Below are 21,767 nucleotides of genomic sequence, written 5' to 3' on the forward strand. Positions count from 1 at the left end.
CTTCATCATGGGATGACCCCAGGTTCTAGTATTTTGAGAGAGGAAGGAAAACATCTCCATATCCTGTTGATGATGATGATGATGATACTGCAATAGCATTTAACATCAATAGATTTGGAAATTAACAAGGATATAATGTGATGCTGATCACAGAAGTTATAGAGAGTACATTGGTAAGCTCCCTTTGCTCAGGCTGTAACAGGGAGAAACAGTTATATCTATCAGTGTCTGAATTATATCTATCTCTTATTTAGACAGTAAAAGGGTGCCAGGCGTTGGAAAAACAAGCAGTTTTTTTTTACTGCCATCTCTTAAACAAGCGTTTTTGGTAAACTTGGCCGTTTCTGCTACTTTCCAGACTTTACACAACTATTCTTTTAGTGTGGGGATAGTATTACTCCTCTAGTTTCTCGCAACCAAAATTCTGGCAGTCAAGAGATTTTGAAACATCTCTTTATGTATGGGGTCTATCTGTTCTTCCATGTAACCAAGCAAGACTGTTAGAGGGTCACAGGATATAGAAATATGTGTAATTGTAGATATTGCACATACATTTTCCACCGAGAAGTAGTTAATTTTGTACAACTCTATTATATCTCTATCAGCTCTTTCGCAATCCCAGCCCTTACTCACCTTTTTTTCTAAACTAAATGGTCCCCGACATTGTAATCTTTTATCATAAGGGAGTTGTTCCAGCATCTTGATTATTTTAGTTGCCCTTTTCTGAATTTTTTCCAACTCTACAATATCTCTTTTTAAAGGGGGCAACCAGAACTGTACAATAGTATTCAAGTTGTGGTCATGCAACATATTTGTATGAGGGCAGTATGGTACAGACAGTTTATTTTTGGTGCTTTTCCTATTATGTTGCATACTGGATGAAGATTTACATGGAGCTGTCCACCACAACCCCAAGATCGCTTTCTTGGTCAATTACCGCTAGCTCAGATCCCATCAGTGCATATGTGAAATTGGGATGATTTTTTGTGATGTGCATCATTTTTACACTTGCTTATATTGGACAACATCTGCCATTTTGATGCCTATGATTCTGTGGGTGAATAGGCACCAAAACACCCTACAAACCATGGCTTGTTGTAGGAGTTATGGGGAAATGACAGGCATATGAATGACACACATGGGGTGGCTTCTTTTCCTCAGATGATGGTCTGAACTCAGCCAATGTGTTATCTGACATTTGCCCTAATACTCAATGTTTACGGTTATTCCTTAAGTTCGAAAAATTATTTTGGCAGTTCTTTTAAACCCAATATCGTACATAAAGGTTCTATGCTTTGCTGTCCTTAATGTCTCTGCCATTCATAACAGTTTTGAAAATATTTGAGGTCATCGATTTTTATATTTATTTTAAATGCTTTTAATTAATTTAATTTATCAGAGACCGAACAAGCAGGTCAATCAGATTCCATTAAAAAGGAACATTTTTTAATTATTCAAGGGTTTGACAGTGTCTTGGTACAATATGTATATGCAAAGACGTTAAGAAGTTTTAATATTTTATAGTGATATATAACTAAAAATCTAAACCTGCTGTCTTGTTTCTATGGTAACAAATATTGAAGCTTGTCTAGACAACACTGATTTTTCCCATCTTAATTTTTGTGTTAATGAATTCTTAGAACCTTAAAATTGTTAGATCCTTTAAAAACAGAAACACATTCCTTTAGATTAATGTTCAACATAATTCCATATTTTAAGATCTAACAGAAATATTTCTTTGTTTAAGGGAGAAAGTTGATAGGCGACTGAATGGGGAGACTTATTAGGAAAATGGATGAAATTCCTGGGAAGCAGTTCTCGTTGACATGATGTTTTGTATTGCAGAATTGGCAACGAGTAGAAAGAGTTGAATTTCAATTATTATAAGATAGAGTTGCAGCTACAGGATTATTTTGAAATCATCTTGGTCAAAGGATGCCCTCCAGATACAGTAGTATTGGCTTGAGTGTTTCATGCTTTAACTAAAGGTTAGTTGAACATGAGGCTTATCTTGGAGTTGTGGTCCACCATCCAGACAATGCTACCATCTGAACACAGTTTTGAGGGCAGTTGTCATTATCAAATTCCACACTACAGAGCATTGTGCTATAGAAGTGGGGATGGGGCTGTTTTCTTTGCCTTAGCCAAACATTTTCTATAGGGCTTTCCACATATTTTCTGTAGGGCTTTTCATACAATCAAGAAACTGTGGACTTATGTACTTGTGGGCACGTGCGCACACACACACCCCTTTTCATGTACTGTGATGCTTCTGCCAGCCCCTAAGTAGCCCCAACATTGGGATGCCCCACTGGCCACTTAAAAGTAATTTAAAAGGCTGTTTGTGATTGACTGCAAAGGTAAAGGAGATGTCAGCCACTAAAGAATTAAGAGTTTGTTTTTTAAAACCTCACAAAATTGCATGGGAATGGCGGAAAAGTGAGCTGTATCACATCGCCAATGATGTCACGGGCATACTCAAATGGATGCGACAGAAAAACATGTTCATCATAGTAGTTAATTGCTGGGCTGGTGGCAATTTTCCCAGCCTCAAAATATTGCAACTGAGCTCTGGAGAGAGAGAAAAGTACTTCCCCCACAACAGAACCATTACCTTGTGGGGAAATATCTGTACTGAGTACTTGACAGCACAACTGCTGCATTTGTATGTAATGCTCAGTGGTATTTGACATGCAGAAAATCTTGCATTCATTTCCCAGGATCTCCAGTTAAAAGGAGTTTAACTGTGGTAGCAAGGCTAGAAAAGGCATCTGCCTCAGGTCTCTGGAAAGCCACTGCCAATTGGAAGAGAACGGCAATGGAGTAGATTTACCAATGGTCATTCTCAATATGAGGTAGCTTGATAGGTTTCATTTCAAGATAGGAATGAGGGTGGGACAATGTCATTACTTTGACTCCTGTCCATTTCTCTTTAACTTAAAAATGGCCACACTCAAGCCTTCCTAACAGGTCAAGAATTTACACTAGTTCTCCCTCCCTACATTCATGTATAACAGTTTTTAGCAGTGGTAGATTTCCTTCTGGGCTTGCCATTTGGTTTTTAAGGGCTGAGGTTTTGTCCTAAGCACTTTACTTTAAGATGAAATGCTTTTTCTCTGGAGCATTTTCCTTTCCACAATATCATCAGCGTTTTCTGTCTCATTCTGGGGACTCAACAAGAACACCAAAGGGTTTTTCTTATTGTAATGTTAGAGGCTAGTAACAAAGGTTTTTAAGGTTCTTTTCTTCTCTATTTTTATGCTCCATACCATTTTAAATTAATAGTTCCACCCTTCATCTTGTGAACTGTTTTCTGCAGAAATTTCCTATTTTTCTCCATGACATTTTAGTCTATTTCTTCAGATGATTGTATAGAGTGAAAGAGGTTATTGTTTACTGCAACAGTACAAGTATGTGCGCATTTGCTAATCTGGTTGGTTCAGGATTTCAAGCGTGGGTGGCATTTGACTGAGAAGCAGAGTTAGGACACGTGTGCATATATGTAGATCCATGTTAACTCTATGTACTTCCATTTTGCATGGAAGTACATAGTCAGTGTATGGAAGTACATAGTCAGTGTGCCTGAACAAATAAATTCAAATATGACTTGTATGGAAAACTTTAATTGTATTAATATTAAACAACAAATAGCAACTTCTGGCTCTCCTTACCATATGGGCTCACAACATACTGTATGAACCTATCTAGGCCCTAAGATTGGCTTCAAAGGCCCTATTCTTGGGCCTATCATTAAGACCATGGGAGATACCAGGGACAGGGCCTTTTCAGCTAGCTTGTAATTTCACTTTCCCATTCATTTCAACAAGGTTAAACTGATTACCTGATAGCCTTGTAAAATGTATATGTGTGCATATTTGCAAACAGATGTATGTGGAAATAAAACACCACTAATCCCATAACTGTTGAGGAATGCATAGGCTTTGAAATGATTCAGATTTTCTAAGAAGTTTTTTTTCAAATATTTCAGACAGCTCCTTGGATCCACAGCAATCCCATTGGCTTTTGAGGGTTATGTCCTGGGAGGTCTCTCTGTTTTGAGTTTAGTGACTACACATTTGTAGATTTAGTGTATTTCTACTTCCACTTCATAAAATGGGTGGCACATACACATGCTTATTTCTTTATGTAGTCTTAGCGGCCAACCAAAAATGTATTGTTGCCAGAAACCCTCTCCTGTAAGAGGCAGGGTGTTGTCCTGACCTTGTGCTACGTCTCAAAGGTAACACATGGCCAGGGGAAATTCTGCTCCTCTTTCCAGTTCTAAGCTTGGAGCTGGGGAGGGGGATGGAAAACAACCCCCTCCCCAACAACTCAGAGTTGGAAGGAGATGGCAGAGGTGTAGAGGGTTGCCTTTGCTCAAAGCTCCAGGTTTGGGTTTATCTTCCTGCCAGAGCCTAGTTCTTCTCTCACCATGGCAAGGGGAACAAGGAAGATTAACACCTCATCTCCATGTGTTTGGTGGTCTGAAATTAACAATAGCTCCCATTAGTCTGTGTCTGTGAAATAAGGGCATGTATCCGCCTTACTTATTCTATGATTAAACAGAAGTATGTACAAAACATGTAACATGCACTGGTAAAACCATAACTTGTATAGTCGTACTTAGAGTGTATTACTTGTTGGAGAATGCAAGTTAAAGTCTGCATTTTATATTATTGCAAGTAAAGGACTCTCATTCCAACACTGAATATCATCTGAATTTTTTTGTGGGTTTCACCTCACTGTTTCTAACTGCTATGAACATATATATGGAAGTGTTATGGCAAATTTGATTGTTGGGCCAAATGGAGAAGACTTCATAGGTCTTGAAAAGGCATGTCTGTTCCTCTCTGACCCTTTCTTGAGGGTTTTGCATGGGTTGTTCCTACACTGCATCGAAGGTAAAGGAGTTGCTCTATAGAACGGGCCCCATGGCATTTGTAGTATCCCTCAGGCATAGGGACCATACGGGTGAGCTTACCTGCTCAGCCTGCCACTTGCCTTTAGACTACCAGGCAATAACATCAGAGTCTTTTCATTGCTGGATTCTTTTATTACTAAAACTTCTTAGAACAGTGACACCAAACTCCCTCAGCAAGGCCCACAACACCAACTGACAGAAACAGAGGCTTCCTCCCAGGCCTTCGATGAGGACCTGGAGACTAGCAGCTACAGGCCTCTTAAAGGTATATACATCCACATATCACATCGCCCCTTCTCCATAAAAACAATAACTTTTGTTGAATTAAATCTTAACTTGTCAATCTCAGCTCTTCATCACTATCCCATAACATAGTCCTTAAACTTTGCTGGTAGTCTCACTTCTCGCCCACTCCGTGTCCGTTTGATTCCATCTGCTGTTACATCTGACGATAGCTCCAGCTCACCTTGAGGTCCTTCTGGCAAGACCACTGCCTCAGGGGATGCCAGCTCCTCTGCAACCCCTAGATCCACATTGGTTGCACTCACAGGGGAAAAGCAATCCCTCCTGAGGTGCCCCCTGTTCCTTCTATAAGTTTGACCTTGGGGAGTCTCCACTACATATGAGCGTGGCTCTCTTCTTTTCTGAGCTACTGATGCTGGCATCCAACCTAAAGTTGTTTTCAACCTGACCCTGTCTCCTACTTGCAAAGGTGGAAGAGGTGCTGTGTGCTTGTCATAATATGCTTTCTGCTGCCTCTGTCGATCTTGTAATCTAGGGTGCGCTCCACGTGGCACCCTGGGCTTCAGGGCAGATGTAATAGCTGCCCCTCTTCAAGTGGATTTCTGAAGGGGAGAGTCCACTTCTGACACCATGTAGTATCCCTCAGGCATAGGGACCATACGGGTGAGCTTACCTGCTCAGCCTGCCACTTGCCTTTAGACTACCAGGCAATAACATCAGAGTCTTTTCATTGCTGGATTCTTTTATTACTAAAACTTCTTAGAACAGTGACACCAAACTCCCTCAGCAAGGCCCACAACACCAACTGACAGAAACAGAGGCTCCGCCCAGGCCTTCGATGAGGACCTGGAGACTAGCAGCTACAGGCCTCTTAAAGGTATATACATCCACATATCACAGCATTCAGGGCTCCATTTAGGCAAGGGGCAGAATTACAAATGCAAATAAACTAACAGAATTACTTGGAAGGATGGGAGATGGGATCTAACCTGTATTTTCCATTTCAGAAGGTAACATAGGGAGCCATTCTTTTTCAACTCACTCTTGCTAGAGATAAAAATGTTAAAGACCAGAGGACCTTCTCTTCTGCTGCTCCCAGACTGTGGAATGGTCTGCTGGAGGAGACTCGTCAACTTAACAGTTTATTAGCATTCAAGGAAGCTATTAAGACTGATCTCTTCTGGCAGGCCTATCCAGTGGAATTTTAGGATGTTTTTAGGATGTTTTTAATAATGTATATTATGTTTTAATTCAGTTTTATGTATTTTATATTTACTGTTGTTCCCCGCCTCAATCAAAATGGAGAGGCGGGTAAGAAATATTATTATTATTATTATTATTATTATTATTATTATTGTGCTTGACTGGCCCCACCTGGGTGTTCTAGAGACTAATCAGGTCAGCACCTCCAAGACAGTGAGAGGGTAATGCTTCTGAAAGCACTATCCTGTCATCTAGTTGGGAAGGGAAGGGATGTGGTGTTCCCTCAGCTGTCTGTAACACTGCTAAGTATTTATTTATTTATTTATTTATTTATTTATTACATTTATTTATTTATTACATTTCTATACCGCCCAATAGCCGGAGCTCTCTGGGCGGTTCACAAAAATTAAAACCATTCAAAGTATAAAACAACAGTATAAAACCATAATATAAAATACAATATAAAAGCTCAACCAGATAAAAACAGCAGCAATGCAAAATTACAAATTTCAGAGGGGAAGGGAGCACTGTGAGTGGGAGGAGCGAGAGACAGCCCACTGCCCACCCCCACAGCAGTCACTGTTAATAGAAAATCACATAAAATTAGTAGTGGCGAGAGAAATGGGTTTAATGAACTTGTATATTTTGAAGATACAGTATCTTTCTTTGGATGCTGGTATGTTTTAAATGAAAATTGTGGCCAGATCTACACCAAGCAGGATATAGCACCATGAAAGTGGTATGAAAGCAGTTTATAAGAGGCAGGAGCCACACTACTGCTATATAGCAGTATTGAAGTGCACTGACAATTGTTGAGGCCCACTGACACATACCATATACCGCTTTCATACTGCTTTCATAGTGCTATATCCTGCTTGGTGTAGTTATGGCCTGTTTGTGTGGCTGATTATGTCTAAAGTTTTAGAGTAGCAAGTACAGAACTTGCTGAAGGTTCCAGTTTGTTTCATAAGTAAATATTAGGTTGTGATTATTCTGGGCAAACTGGAGCGATGATGGTTGCTTTATCTTAAACTCGCCATTAAAAAAGCATAAGATTAAACTGCTTTTAAAACAACCAGTAGCACAGCAAACATAGTTCTAAAATGTCCAAGTTTTCCTTCCTTCTTCATATATTCTGGTTTTATTTTTTTATTTTTAGTATACACTTTTGATTGGAACAGAATTTCCCAGTTCTGTTTTATTTATTACACCTAAAGCCCTGCCACTAATCTCCAGAATATGGTGATGTTCATGTTGTTTGTCAGGGTTGTTTGTTTTTGTTTTTAAAAACACATTTCCAAGAAAGCAGCGTGTGTATGAAGGGCACCACGGCAGTGCCTAGATCTGTTGAGAATGCACCCTATTTTTAACATGCTATATCAAGTGTCAGCATTGCCAATCTTAATCCCTGTCTGTGAGCGAGTTGGTACGCGTGCGCCCTCGGAGATCCCTTGCACAAATGGGAATGCCTTTCTATGCCTTGTTTACAGATAGTGGTATATTCTTGAATAAGTATAGTAAAAGACCTTGGTGTGTAGTTTGTGACCTAAAGCTTGCTTTCAGGTGGACGAAAGCGAAGGAACTCTTGCTGGGAGGGTTATACATTTATTTTCTTTTTTTTAAGGATTTCCCCCTCCCCCCCCCAAAAAAAAGCAGACATAGAAAGAAACATACGGCTCCAGAGGGAAATACTCTGTGCTTTACAGTTGCTTGTGTGGATGGGAACCAGATGGTAAGCTGGGACACCCGCTCAGATAGCTGAGAAGCCAAACATATGGTTAATAGTTAGGAGAAATAGCTTTCAGAGCCAGGCCCTTGCTGACTGCTTCACATTACAGATTGTTACAGTGTGTCATTACATTGCCAAGCTAAGTGCTTAATACCCACTGCGGGCTCTGGGCACACACTTGCACAAACGACTTTCAGCTCTTTACTGGCACAAAGCAAGAAACTGATGTCATACACAGCTTTAAAAATGCCACTTTCCTCCCCTTCTTTGCTGTGGCAGGGCTGTAGAGCTCACGTATTTTACAAATGGAATCCCAACAGCAGTCAGCTTTCAGCGTGTTTTCCGTGTGTGGGGTTTTGTAATGCATTTCTTTCCAGGATCATTTTTAACAAACTGGAAAGGTTACCTGGATTGCAGCATTGTACTTACATGCCCGCCATTTGAAGGTTCCTGTTTTGGAAGCTTTGGGCAACACTGGCCCCATGTTATCTAAGGAACTGCTGAGCTCATTCATCTGCTTTTCATGGCCCGCTTCCTTTTATTTTTAGCCAAATCCGTCAGGCCTGACAGGCGGGTAATTTGAGCCAGAGAAAGGGCAAAGCTCCAGGTCTCTTCCACAAAGCAATTCTTCCCTCCCTCCCCCCTGGGAAGGCTCCAAACTTGGCCTGCTTGAGGCAGATGGATTTGTTGAGTCATGTGAGATCATTTACACAAAAACACAGTGAGGCAGTGAAGGGGGGGAAAGCGTGGGGGAATGGGAAGGGGGACTTAAATGAGGAGGAGAAGTGGGTAGGTGGGTGGGGAAGTGTGCAGAGCTGTTGACTCTGCTGGCGAGTGTAAGAAATCTTCTGTGAAGCAGCTAGACAGAAGAATGCAGCAGATTCATTCTTGTATAAGGTAATGTCTAGTTTACAGTATAGGGTGGAGCCATGGCAGAGGGATCACTTGAAAATAGATTATTCACTTAAGAATGAAAGTCACAGTGTATGCATCCAAAAGAAAGGGGAATGTTCCCTTGACAAATGGGTTACAGTTGCAGTCAAACCACTGGACTGTATATTTTTAAACCAAAAATACCCCTTGTGTTGGGGGGAAAAACTGTGTGATGCAATAGGAGTTTGCTTTGTCTTGACGCCAGCATGACTGGGATGTGGGGGATGGTGGTAGCAGGAGGAGCTGGAATGTAACGTGAACAACGTGGGCAGTTCTTTCCAGAGATTATTTAACAGAACACGGAGGGATGGAGAAACACTCAGAATTTTAGTTCACTGAATCCACACACAGCTATAATAGCAGGATGGAGAGTGGAGTGGGTGGGTTTGATGTTTTTCTAGAAATCAAATACATGGTAGTGATGGTCTTCATGACTGAGCAAACTGCATTTATTTTCCAAATGGTGGATTTACTGTTGCAAGCAGCAAATGCGATTTGAAAAGGGGTGAGGGGAATACCAATGAACAATTTTGCGTTGTAATGAAATAGAATTTGAAATACAGATGTGTGTGTGTGTGCACATGTCTGTATGTCTGTTAACCTGTGTGCTGATATAATGAATGCTTTATACAAAATAGATATGGGCAAAATTAAGAATGTTAAAATACCATGGACCAGCCAGATTCTATAGGCAAACAGGAGCAAAATACTGAAATGATTGGTTTTAATAGATGGTGTGCACCAGTAATGGAATGCAAGAGGCAAGGTGTTCTTAAATGCTAGTATATTTAACTAGAAAAACAATTAAATTTGGTATTCTGGTGGTGGTTGGTTCTTTTTTTTTGTTTGCCTTGTATTTGTTCCAGTCTCTCATTGATGAAAAAAAAATTCCGCAGAAAGCGTTTCCCTGTAATTACAAAAGTATGTTGCGTTAAAACCAATATTTTGCTTTGAATTGTGAGGCAATGTTTTACTTTGATTGGAGTAATTCTCCAATACTTTGATTGGTGGATTCTCTCCCCTTTCCCTCTTGATTCTGCTTCCTGGTTTTCTCTTGCCAAATATAACTGACGAATCTGACTAGTTGTGACCAGGATTCTTGATTTATTTTTGACTTTCAATCCGCTATTAATGAACCTGCCACTTCAGACTGTGGGTGGCAGCTCAGGTCACATGCTGGAATGCTCCTACCTGCATGTAGAAAACGATGTCAGGAAAATGTCTAGGTTTTCATTTAGAGGAACATTCAATTTTGTGAGCCCCTACTTCTCTCTGAAGTTGTACTGTCCAGACACAGGTTTATTACTTCAGCAAGAGCAAGGGCACAGCTTTGTCAAAACATTGTAGTGAACAGTGTATCTCTCTGAAGGCCTAACTACTCATTGCCCTCAAATGCATATACCATTGCTGTTAGAGGATAATTTGTGAAAGCCCTTTACCCTAAAATCTTCATGAGAATAAGTCCTACCTGTGCCCCAGATCTGATGCTTTTATCATCAAAAGCATGATTTGCGCAAATATTGCATCAATCTGCTGGACTACCAAGCTCTGTATCTATTTTTCTTAAGAAAAAGTAACTTTGGGAGGGAGATTTAGAGTGGATAGGTGGTATGCATGTTTGTGTGCATGCTTAACTCTTCCTGAGCTTCTCCAATCCAGACCACCTCCATTCCCTATATGCTGTCACCCTCTCCCACTCCCCAGTTGAATTCCAAAACAGCACTGCTTTCATGGCAGTAGGCCAGTTCACGTGTGTTTGGGGTATATGAATGCTTGAATGTCCCCACATGAGCTGTATGTGTAAACAATTTACCTTTTCTTTCTCTTTAAAGAGGGTGGGGTTAGAGTGTTTATTGCTTATATTATATTGTGGATTGTGTCAGTGTTTTGTCTTGTCTACCATGTGTACAAAAGGCACGATCTGGTAAGTTTGTGAACTAATCCGATATCTTAGATTATTCACCTGTTTGAAAGATTTAATTATGCCTCCCCGCTTTTCCCTCAAGGTTCAACACCTGGCATAATGATAAGTCTTGAAAATACCTTTATCTAAACCCGGGAGAAACACTGCTAATCAGTGTAGACAATACTGAGGAAGATGGCCCCCTACTCTGACTATTGTTATCAGACAGCTTCTAATGTTCGTAATTGTCCAGGGCTCTGGTGTGACGGAATGAGCAGTGAGACTAGGCAGACAGGGCCAAAGCAGACATTATTTTAAATGTATGTCTAGCAGTAAGTCTTTTTTTTTTTACTCTAGAGTAGGTCAGGGTCCAATCCAGATCTTAAACGTTTGGGGACCTGCATCTATACTTGATGAAGTCGCTAGACACACATTTAAAGTAATATCTGTTTTGACCCTTCGACTCTACTGACCAGGTGTTTACAAACTTAAAACCCTGAATTCCACAGCATCAATGTATGGATTCTTATTTTATTTATTTAATTAATTTCTATCCTGTCTTGTAGACTTTCATCCACTCCAAAATAGCTTACCAACCAAACTATGTGAATCCTATCTATTGTGTATTTTCTAGCACTGATTACAACTTTCAGTTTTAAATTTGATATTTTTGGGTCACTTATCTAGTTACTTGAAAATTCTAGATTTGGCGATTGTGGATATCATCTTTCAGTGGCTTTCTTATGACTTCTTTCCATTTTCATTCAAAAAACATCATTTTGAATTATGAATAATTTGATTCATGTATGGTTTAAGCTTTGATCAAGTTGTGTTTGAAAGTGCAAGTGAGTAACTATGCCAGTTTGAAAATAAATCTTCAGCATATAGGTAGAGAAATATAGAGAAATGTTTTGAGTACAGAATCCTGAACTTCTTAAGGGTATATAGTAGAGACAGAATATTTAGCAGGAGACCTAGAGCCAAAAGAGACATTACTTTAAATGTCTGTGTAGCAGCTATATCTTCTTTTGATTTTTACTGTAGAGTAGGCACAGGGCCCCCAATCCAGATCTTCAAATCCTTCCCTACACCGCATGCTAGTGTTCCAGTCAGGATCAGGTGGCTAGAAGATTTTTCTCCTGACAACTAAACCTGGCTTCCTCTCACTTTTTCAGTGTAAAGGACAGACTAACATACCAGCCAATCAAATGCAGATTTAGATATCACAGTTGTTAGCCAGTCAGTACTGTGCATATCTGGCTTCTAATTCACGAAATAGATTTTTCCTGAGTTCACCTCTAGAAAGAGAGTGATTCATTTTGAACTGAAGAACTATGCTCTTTCAGAGCAGTGGTTCTGCTCGCATCATATTATGTTCATACACACTCTAACTTCAGGCGTAATATTTGATTTCTCACTGCCCAGTGTGTTTTATGTTGGATACAAGATAATAAGGTTCAAGTTGTACCATTGTACTTTCATGGAATTTTTTAAATAGTAATCTGCCTCCTAAGGCTGGCCACTTATCCTGCCGAATAGAATAGGCAGAATAGGCCTACACAATACAATTCACAGTCTGGGGGATAGTTGTTCTGGAGGCCATTTAGATAGGCTGACCATATGAAAAGGAGGCCAGGGCTCCTGTATCTTTAACAGTTGCATAGAAAAGGGACTTTCAGCAGGTGTCACTTGTATGCATGTCACTCCTGGTGAAATTCCCTCTTCATCACAACAGTTAAAGGTGCAGGAGCTATACTAGAGTGACCAGATTTAAAAGAGGTCAGGGCACCTGCAGCTTTAACTGTTGTGATGAAGAGGAAATTTCACCAGGTTCTCCATATATACAAATGACACCTGCTGAAATTCCCTTTTCAATACAAATGTTAAAGATACAGGAGCCCTGTCCTCCTTTTCATATGGTCACCCTAATTTAGATGCATGAACCAGCCTTGAGTTAATCATTTGAGTCATGCCATGGCAAGGATAATAGAATAGTTTGCATACTAAATGCTATTATAATTTTGTATTTGAGGTGAAAGAGGCATGCATCTTCAAATGGATGTTGTGTTCTAATAATCATTTAAAATCAATCCAGTTTAACTATGTTAATATTTAACATTCATACCTCATATTACAATTGAAGGATACATGTTTTAAGTTCTTAAATAGAAAGTGTGTACTCTTCTCAATTATACATTAATATAATTTTGTTGAATCATGGAAGGTCTTAATAAATATGTTCACAATGTAGTCCTACAGCTGTGTAATCAGAAATAAGTCCCATTGAGTTAAATTGGACTACATAGGCAATAAGCCTATGTACACCAGTTGCTGGAGAACATGGGTGGGAGGCTGCTGTTGCACTTGTGTTCTGCTTTATTTATCTTATTTATTTCATTTTTATACTGCCCAATAGCCGAAGCTCTCTGGGCGGTTCACAAAAATTAAAACTATTAAGAACATAATAAAACATCCAACAATCTAAAAACCCAAATACAAAATGCAATATAAAAAGCACAACCAGGATAAAACCACACAGCAGAAATTGATATAGGATTAAAATACAGAATTAAAACAGCAAAGTTTAAATTTAGGTGTTAAAATACTGAGAAAATAAGGTCTTCAGCTGGCAACGAAAAGAATACAGTATAGGTGCTTGTGAGTTCCTGGTCGACAGCTGGTTAGCAATTGTGTGAACAGAATGCTGGACTAGATAGACATTTGGTTTGATCCAGCATGACTCTTCTCATGTTCTTTATTCCCAAGTATATAGGATGCAACTTCAGTTATCTTACTCACAATTGTCACAAATTGGGGGGAAACATGGAAATTCATGTTATAGGTACATATATATATATATATATATATATATATGACAAGATAGCTGCCCCTTTATATTGCATGACTGCATATAGTTGGATCTTGCTGCACAATTATGTTTCTTTTTGTCTTACATTTGGAGATATTTTATTTTGAGTCCAAGGTCTTATTTACGTACCTGTTTGTGCCAATTTTGAAAATGTTTTCTTTTAATATAGATAGTTGTTCAGTATTGCACCAAGAAGTTTTCAGTTGATGGGGAAATAACAGATGTTTCTCATATGTACCATTTAAAACAGCTAAGAGTATTGTATGAATGTTTAGATTACAGTGTGCTGTTAAAATGAACTGTGGAATCACAAAGAGTGAAATGAGCTGTGGAGAAGGGGGGAAATTAGTATGTGACACAATATTAAGTATAGTACAACCATGGATATTTGAATCACCTTTGGGTACCCAAAGAGTTTGGATAAGCAGAAGGTTTACTAAATGAAAATGCTACATAGCCTGGAATTTATGTTGACCATGAGATATTATTACTTATGAAAAGTACAAAATTAATATATGTGAATCTTCATGTTCTTTTCTTCACTTTCCTCAGCCCCATATGTCACTATGGCCTGTTCAGGCAACACACTAAACCATGCTGCTTAACCACAAAATGGTTAATGGAATGCATTAAGGTCAATGCATTCCATTAACGATTTTGTGGTTAAGCAGCATGGTTTAGCGTGTTGTCTGAACAAGGCCTATATTTATTTATTTATTTATTACACTTATATACCGCTCCCATAGCCAGGGCTCTCTGGGCGGTTTACAGAAATTCTAAAATTGAGATAAAAACAAGTATACAAAATTTAAAATTCTAAAACACAGAACATACACACATAAAGCATTAAAAACCGTTAAAAAACTAAACATGTGGGTGATTAAGATGCGCCGCCATATGCCTGGGCAAAGAGGAAAGTCTTAACCTGGCACCGGAAAGATAACAGCATTGGTGCCAGGTGAGCCTCGTCAGGGAGATCATTCCATAGTCAGGGGGCCACCACTGAAAAGGCCCTATCCATCGTTGCCACACTCCGAGCCTCTCTCAGAGTAGGCACCCGGAGGAGGACCTTAGATGTTGATCGTAGTGACTGGGTATATTCACGTCGGGAGAGGCGTTCCGTCAGATATTGTGGTCCCAAGCCGTGTAAGGCTTTATAGGTCAAAACCAGCACCTTGAATTGGGCTCGGAAACCTACAGGCAGCCAGTGCAAGCGGACCAGAGCAGGCGTTTTATGGTCCAACCTTCTGGTTCCCAAAATTAATCTGGCCGCTGCATTTTGCACGAGCTGCAGCTTCCGAACCATCTTCAAAGGCAGCCCTACGTAGAGCGCATTGCAGTAATCTAACTTGGAGGTTACCAGAGCATGAACAACTGAAGCCAGGTTATCCCTGTCTAGATAGGGGCGTAGCTGGACCACCAACCGGAGTTTGTAGAAGGCACTCCATGCCACTGAGGTCACCTGAGCCTCAAGTGACAATGATGGATCTAAAAGAACCCCCAAGCTACGAACCTGCTCCTTCAGGGTGAGTGCAATCCCATCCAGAACCGGCAGAACACCCACCCACCCATCCTGTCAGCTGAATCACCTACTAACAGCATCTCAGTCTTGTCTGGACTGAGTCTCAGTTTATTAGCCCTCATCCAGTCCATTGTCGCAGCCTCTCCTGCTGAAGATGAAATAGATTGGAAGCCTATGTGTGGATGTGGTATTTCTTTTCTACTTCACTTGAAGGTAGTAATATCATTTGAGAGGTGGAGGTCATGCGGCACATGGATCTTGTATGTTGTGTGGTTTTCTCCCTCTTTTGACTTGTACAGTTCCTGTCAAGGACTTTAACGTTCTGCATTATATTACATTGCTATGCAACATTTTGTGTGGCATGTCATATCATGGGGTCATGGAAAAATTCTGTGTTATTCTTCATAGTTGTATAGAAACTGACAAGAGGCCAAACTCCTGCTCAGAAGTGCATTGGGCTGTTAAGTTTTTAACAGAATTGTCTTCTGCTGAGATACTGAAATAGACTGTCAGTGTTTTTAACACTTGATGGATACAAGCGCTTAAATATCATATTTTGGGTAACCATAGCAATAAACTATTGCCTTCCATCAAGAAAGTTATAAAAATGTGTTTTAATTATGAACAATGGTAATTGTGCTATTGTTATGAAAAGCATACTGCATTGTGATAGATATTACGATCTTGACATTTATTTTAGTTATATCAGGATGCCAGTTGTATCCCTTCAGAAAAAGATGTAATAATGCTGTGAAAGTCCTGATAGATAAGAAGATCTGATTCAGAGAATCACAGCCTTCATAGAAAGCAGTGTCTTCGCTGCACCTGCAGTTACTTGTTCTCTGCACATGAGGACCTGAACGAAATAATATAGAGAGGTTCTCCATGCCTTATGCAATTGCTGATTGCCGACTCTCCCATTTTCTCCATTTCTACCCCAACCTGCCCAGCAGCAAATCTGCATTCAAAAACCTGTTTCTGTATACTAATTGCTGTCGCAAGATCAGGGCAATGGAGTCTAAAGTTTTAACCTAAGCGGATATTATAGGGGGGAAATGTGGCAACACATCTGGACTTTAAAGACTGGTGTTCTCCCATTGTAGAGTCTTCCCTGGAGCAACACTAGTAATGCTAGTAAATAGAGATTTTTTAAAATAATGTGTACTTTAAAAGACCCCCCACAAAAAAGGAATTATGTATAAAACATTCATTATGGTAAATTGCTACCTTTTATTATTTTACAAGTACTGTATTGGATATGGTAGTATTGCTGGGTGGGAACTAGCTAAATAATTGCCACTCTTTAAAATTTCACCTATTCTAATGAAAGTTGCTACCATGTAGTTTAGTTTGCATTAAAGTGTTAGTTAATAGTAATGTTCAGAAATTGCAAATGACACCTTTTTTTGTTTGTTTGCAAGGCTTCTCCCATCATTGTTTCCTTAAGCTTTGTAGCTTCTCTCCCCCACCACCCACACACCTCCCTATATTCTGCCCACACAATGTCTTTACCAGAGATAACATTAAGGGAAAGTATAACCCAATTAAAAAGAAATGACTTGGTTAGCAGCTCTTAAAGGCTTGTGTTGGCTTTCAATTGGAGTTGCACATACAGCAGCTGAGGGGCCCACTGGAGAGCGTGCGAGAGAGTAAGAAGCAGATGCTTTGCTAGAACTGAAAGGCATTTATCTCTTTTAATGAGATAACATCATTAGTGCTGACAAAGTGCTGCAAATCAATACACGTAATGGACTGCTTCTATCTTTCAATAGTACATGGATTGTCGTACTTCTGTGCTATTAGAATTTGCTGAATCACAGGTTCAAGCGTGGTCTGTCATTCTGATCTTCAGCTTTATAATCTCCTAGAATGAGGATACACCTCAGGGGATGTTCAGAGGGAGGAGGAAAGACAGGAATGCGTTATATCTATAGATCTGAAAATAAAAAATATTGTATAAGAAGCTACATACTACCTGGGTTTGAGGTGGCTCATCTTATTTCGTACATAGTTAACTTTCTTTCTTACTCTGATGTGTTAGCTTGGTGCTACTTTTAAGATGGCTGAGGCCTATTTCTCCTGTCCTCCATTTTATTCCTTTTAGAACAGTAGTGTAATGAGAGCAGCTCTATTGTCAGATGGTGACATGTCTGACCCCAACATTGAACGACAAAAAGAGGTGAATGAGAGAAGAGAGGTGACTACAAAGCAGGGTAAAGCTAAAAGTGTGTGTGTGAGAGAGAGAGAGAAAGAGAGGAACTGGGGTGCCAATTCTTTTTTTCTTTTTTTTGAAGATGCTTTTAGATACAGGAGGAGTGGGGGAACCAAGAGATGGATGAGAAATAAGGACATTTTAAAGGTTTTTCTTGATCATCGTTTCCTTTCAGAATGGAAAACCATAGTTGAAGCTTTGGCAATATAAAATGTATCTGAAAGGTTACTAAAACCTCAGTCTATCACCTGTTTTTTTCCATAGAATTAAAGAAAAAACATACCACCAAATATGTGTGGGTGCACTCAAATGTAGGGTTTTCCCCGAGACTCTGGGGCCTCAAGTTACTAAATTTGGTTAGGCTCTGGGGTAGCCACACCACTTTGCTTTTATATCCCATATGGCAATATTTCAAAATGTAATTACTTTCCAATAGCACCACGTTTTCCTTCTCTTGCAGCTCCTTTGTGATAAGAATGGGGGGGGGGGAATACCCCCCATCTTACTTTGTTTCAAATCCCAGTATTACTAGCTTGAATTGGGAAGTTGTGCATTGAAATTAGTAATGTCCTGAGTCCTGGGAATCCCATTAGGCTGGAAAAGAGCTGGAAATGCTAGCATTGTATGCTGTCACTGGCCTGGCATCCACCACACTGCTGGGCATTTATGTCAACTATATTCCTGTTGAAAATTTGCCAAATAACTGCGGCCCTCTTGCTCAAGAGATGTTACCAATATGGCTGGAGTAAAAATGCAATATAAACACTAAGCATTGCTAAGTAGCAAAGGACATTGTGGTCATATCCCAAAAGCCACTGCCTTGTGCCTCATGTTGTGGGGGAAATCATTAAAAGAAACCAAAGAATCTGGGAAATAAAAATAAGTAAATGTCAACAGATAGGTGAGAACGTGATTGTATCTTCCCTCCACCAAAAATGTTCCAGATAACTGGCTATTCTTAAAGCAAAATCCATTTTTGCAGAATTTTTATTGCCCTTAGTGGCAGTATATTGTATTTTTCAGATACTTCAGTCTTCACTTTTCCCCCATAGTGCAGATCTTTGTTTCACTAATGAGCATATAAGTTGTAGTCCTGACTGTTACAGTAACTTTGGAGCATACTCTCAAGATTAAACATAGCTTTCATTAGTATGTCCATATCTCATTCCATATCTCATGGTTGCGGGAACGAGATGTTAGTGTTTTTCTAAATGCTACCCTATCCTTGAACATTCAAGGATCATGTGCTTGTCTAATATCCAAATAGTCAAATAAGCATCAACATTCAAGTCCACATACACTAATGTCTTAAAAACACACACACACACACACACACACACACAAACTCTTAACAGAATACAAAACATTGTTTATTTTAACTTATCTGAATTGTATTAAATTTTGTATATTTCTTTAGCCTTAACTCTGTTCCAAAAAACAGAACCCAGGATGGGTCTATACAAAGAGGAACAGGGTTGATTCTAAATGGCCAGGGATCACCAAGGACTAGAATCAATTTAACCCTTAGCTCAGTGGTGAATCCTACTTAACTCCTTTACTTTCTGATATATAAGAGAGTGGCTGTTATTACTTCCTATAATGAAGTGGAGAACCTCTGGCCCCCAAGATGTTCTAAAGTGAAGTGGGGAACCTGTGACCCTGAAGAATTCCCAACTCTTATCAGCCCCAGTCAGCATGGCCCACGGTAAGGAGTGAAGGGAGGTGTAGTCCATCAACATCTGGAGGGTCACATGTTCCCACCTCTGTCCTTTAGAGAAAAGTAAAGCACTACTGTTATACTCTAAAAACTTTGCCCTCCAATCCTGGCAAAGGATAGCCCAAATCCCACTGACAACATCCTACAGTGGGGGTGCAGTCGCTTATTATATCTCCCCTTCCACACTCCCACTTCTGCACCCTCTCATATATGCACACACACACACTGTCATCATAATGGGTATTTTGCTAATTCAAGGATAATGGAATGGTTCTTGCATGCAGAGTGTGTTAGCAGACATCAGCTTTCCACTGAATCTCATGCCAATCCATTTAGAAAAGTATGCATTGCTTTATTTCTGCAGTAGCATAGGGATCTGCCCCATCTTCCTTCAGGAGACTAAGATGTATGCATTATTCATAAATGTTGGTAAGTCATGGAATCCAGTCTTGCAGTGGCTCATTAATCAGACAAAACTATTAAACTTGGACAGTGAACAGAACTGAGAAAGCCATCCTTGATTGCAGACTGCTAATGACACTCAGGGAGCAAGTTATGACTTTTAGAGTGGAATTAGCAGTGTTCTGTTTCTCATTCCTCCTCCCCCCGCCTCCTTACCAAACATCATTAATTTGAATTGTTTTATATACAGTAATTGATGGATTGAAAATGTGAAAAAAGCCACTGATCACTAGTTGCCTATGGCAATAAGGTTTGACTTGGTTTGCGCATAATGACAAGCCAGAGTACGAGTTGAGTATGGATTGCCATTGAATGATGGGATGTCATTATATGCAAACCCTGCACTATGGTTTAATTATGGGTTGTTAACCACAAATAATCCATGAAGAGAACCTATGCTTTGTTATTGGGTTGTGAGCTCTGGGTTGTTTGCAGTTAACAGCCCATAATTAAACCATAGAGCAGGGCTCACATGTAAAGCAGGGCTCACATGTAACAACAACCCACGATTCAAAAACAACCTATACTCAATCTGTACTCTGGCTTGTCATTACGTGAGAACCAGGTTATTGTATCATAGTGATCCAGTAGGAAAGCTTTACTGAAGTTTGATGTGATTGTGTTTTAAGCACAAATAAATGATATAGATAAGTGCGGGTAGGCAGGCTGTTAAGTTTGTGTACTAATTACTCTAGACTTATTTGCAAGTCTGGTGTAATAACTTGAAACAGAGTTTCAGGTCTGAGAACAACCAGGGAATGGAAGAAATTTCAAATGCATAACTAAAGGTAATTACTAACCAAACAAGTACTTACTAAGAAGTACAAAGAAGTTTGTGGTTCAACCAACTTGAAAGTGGACTATGCTTAGGCTAGGAAAAGTGATATCCAGCATCAGCAACCATTTTAGCAGTAACTTAGTTTAGTTCAGACAAAGAATGTGTTTTTATTTTTTTTTTATTGGCAGTAGATTGAGATCAACCAACCTACTGCCTGAGTCAAGAGATGCTGTAGAGATAGGATTTGGTAGTCTCCCACGTTTGGGGGAAAACCCTACCACAACATAATGATGCAGAAATGCAAAATAGATTTCTTGGTGTAGGCTCAGGCATCTGTGATGTGAGCACAGTTAAATTTCATTTCTTTAACAATGCTTTTTTTCATGGCTGCAACTTCTTAATCATTTTGCAGCCTCGTAAAAGCATTTATAACTAAGCAATTTTTTTGGTAGGTTTAATGAATTACAAGAATTTAAGAGGGAATCTACACGTCGTACTGAAGGCGCTTGCGTGCGCCTCCAGTGCGTCCTCAAAACAATGGTGTAGACGGAGAAAGAAGAGATGGAGGAAGAGGCGGTGGAGGAGGCAGCTGGGGAACCGGCCGCGTCCTTGCCGCCGCCTCCTCCCCGCCGGCCTCCTGCTGCCGGAGTAAGAGCCACCCAGGTTGGAGAGCTCTGCGGAAGCGGAAGCCAAGCTCTCCGACCCCGGTGGCTCTTACCCCGGCAGCAGGAGGCCGGCGAGGAGGAGGCAGCGGCGGCGGCAAGGACACGGCCGGTTCCCCAGCCTCCTCCTCCACCGCCTCTTCCTCTGTCTCTTCTTTCTCCATCTACACCATCGTTTTGAGGATGCACTGGAGGCGCACGAAAGCGCCTTCAGTACGACGTGTAGATTCCCTCTAAGTCTATACTTTCTTCTTTACTTGGAGTGGATTTATAGGCAACTGCAAATATTTTCTTGAAAGGCCTTTATGTGCAACTTGCTTTTTAAAGCAATATAACTTTGCTGGTGCCACACATATATTGTAAACTGTTAAAATCAAGTAATTTTTGTCTGGACTTCAATATAGCAGAGACCTGCTTTCAGTAAGCCAAACGTAATGTGAGTCATCTCAGAACTACAGCCTTACCAGCTGATAATATTTTTCAGTATTGCTTTACTGTGGCAGTTTAAGATGTCTTCTATTATGGTTATAATTCCAGTATGGATACAGGTGTTTCACAAATGAGATCATATAAGTAATACTGTAGCTTCTCTGGAACCTACATAACTTCGTCC

At 40.0% G+C, this 21,767-nt stretch overlaps 1 protein-coding gene across 2 annotated transcripts in view; it reads left to right on the forward strand.

Annotated features, from left to right (window-relative positions):
• Positions 1 to 21,767, forward strand: part of BACH2 (BTB domain and CNC homolog 2) — a 205,921-nt gene that overhangs the window by 50,715 nt on the left and 133,439 nt on the right. Inside the window, exon 1 of one of the 2 annotated variants that reach the window (XM_063124872.1) lies at positions 8,853 to 8,993. The exons of the other annotated variant lie outside the window; for it this stretch is intronic. The gene's annotated coding sequence lies outside the window, so the exon portion shown is untranslated. Of the gene's footprint in view, positions 1 to 8,852; positions 8,994 to 21,767 lie in introns of those variants that run through there. 2 annotated transcript variants of the gene reach the window in all.

This window comes from Elgaria multicarinata, chromosome 4, assembly GCF_023053635.1.
Source record: "Elgaria multicarinata webbii isolate HBS135686 ecotype San Diego chromosome 4, rElgMul1.1.pri, whole genome shotgun sequence".
NCBI lineage: Eukaryota > Metazoa > Chordata > Lepidosauria > Squamata > Anguidae > Elgaria > Elgaria multicarinata.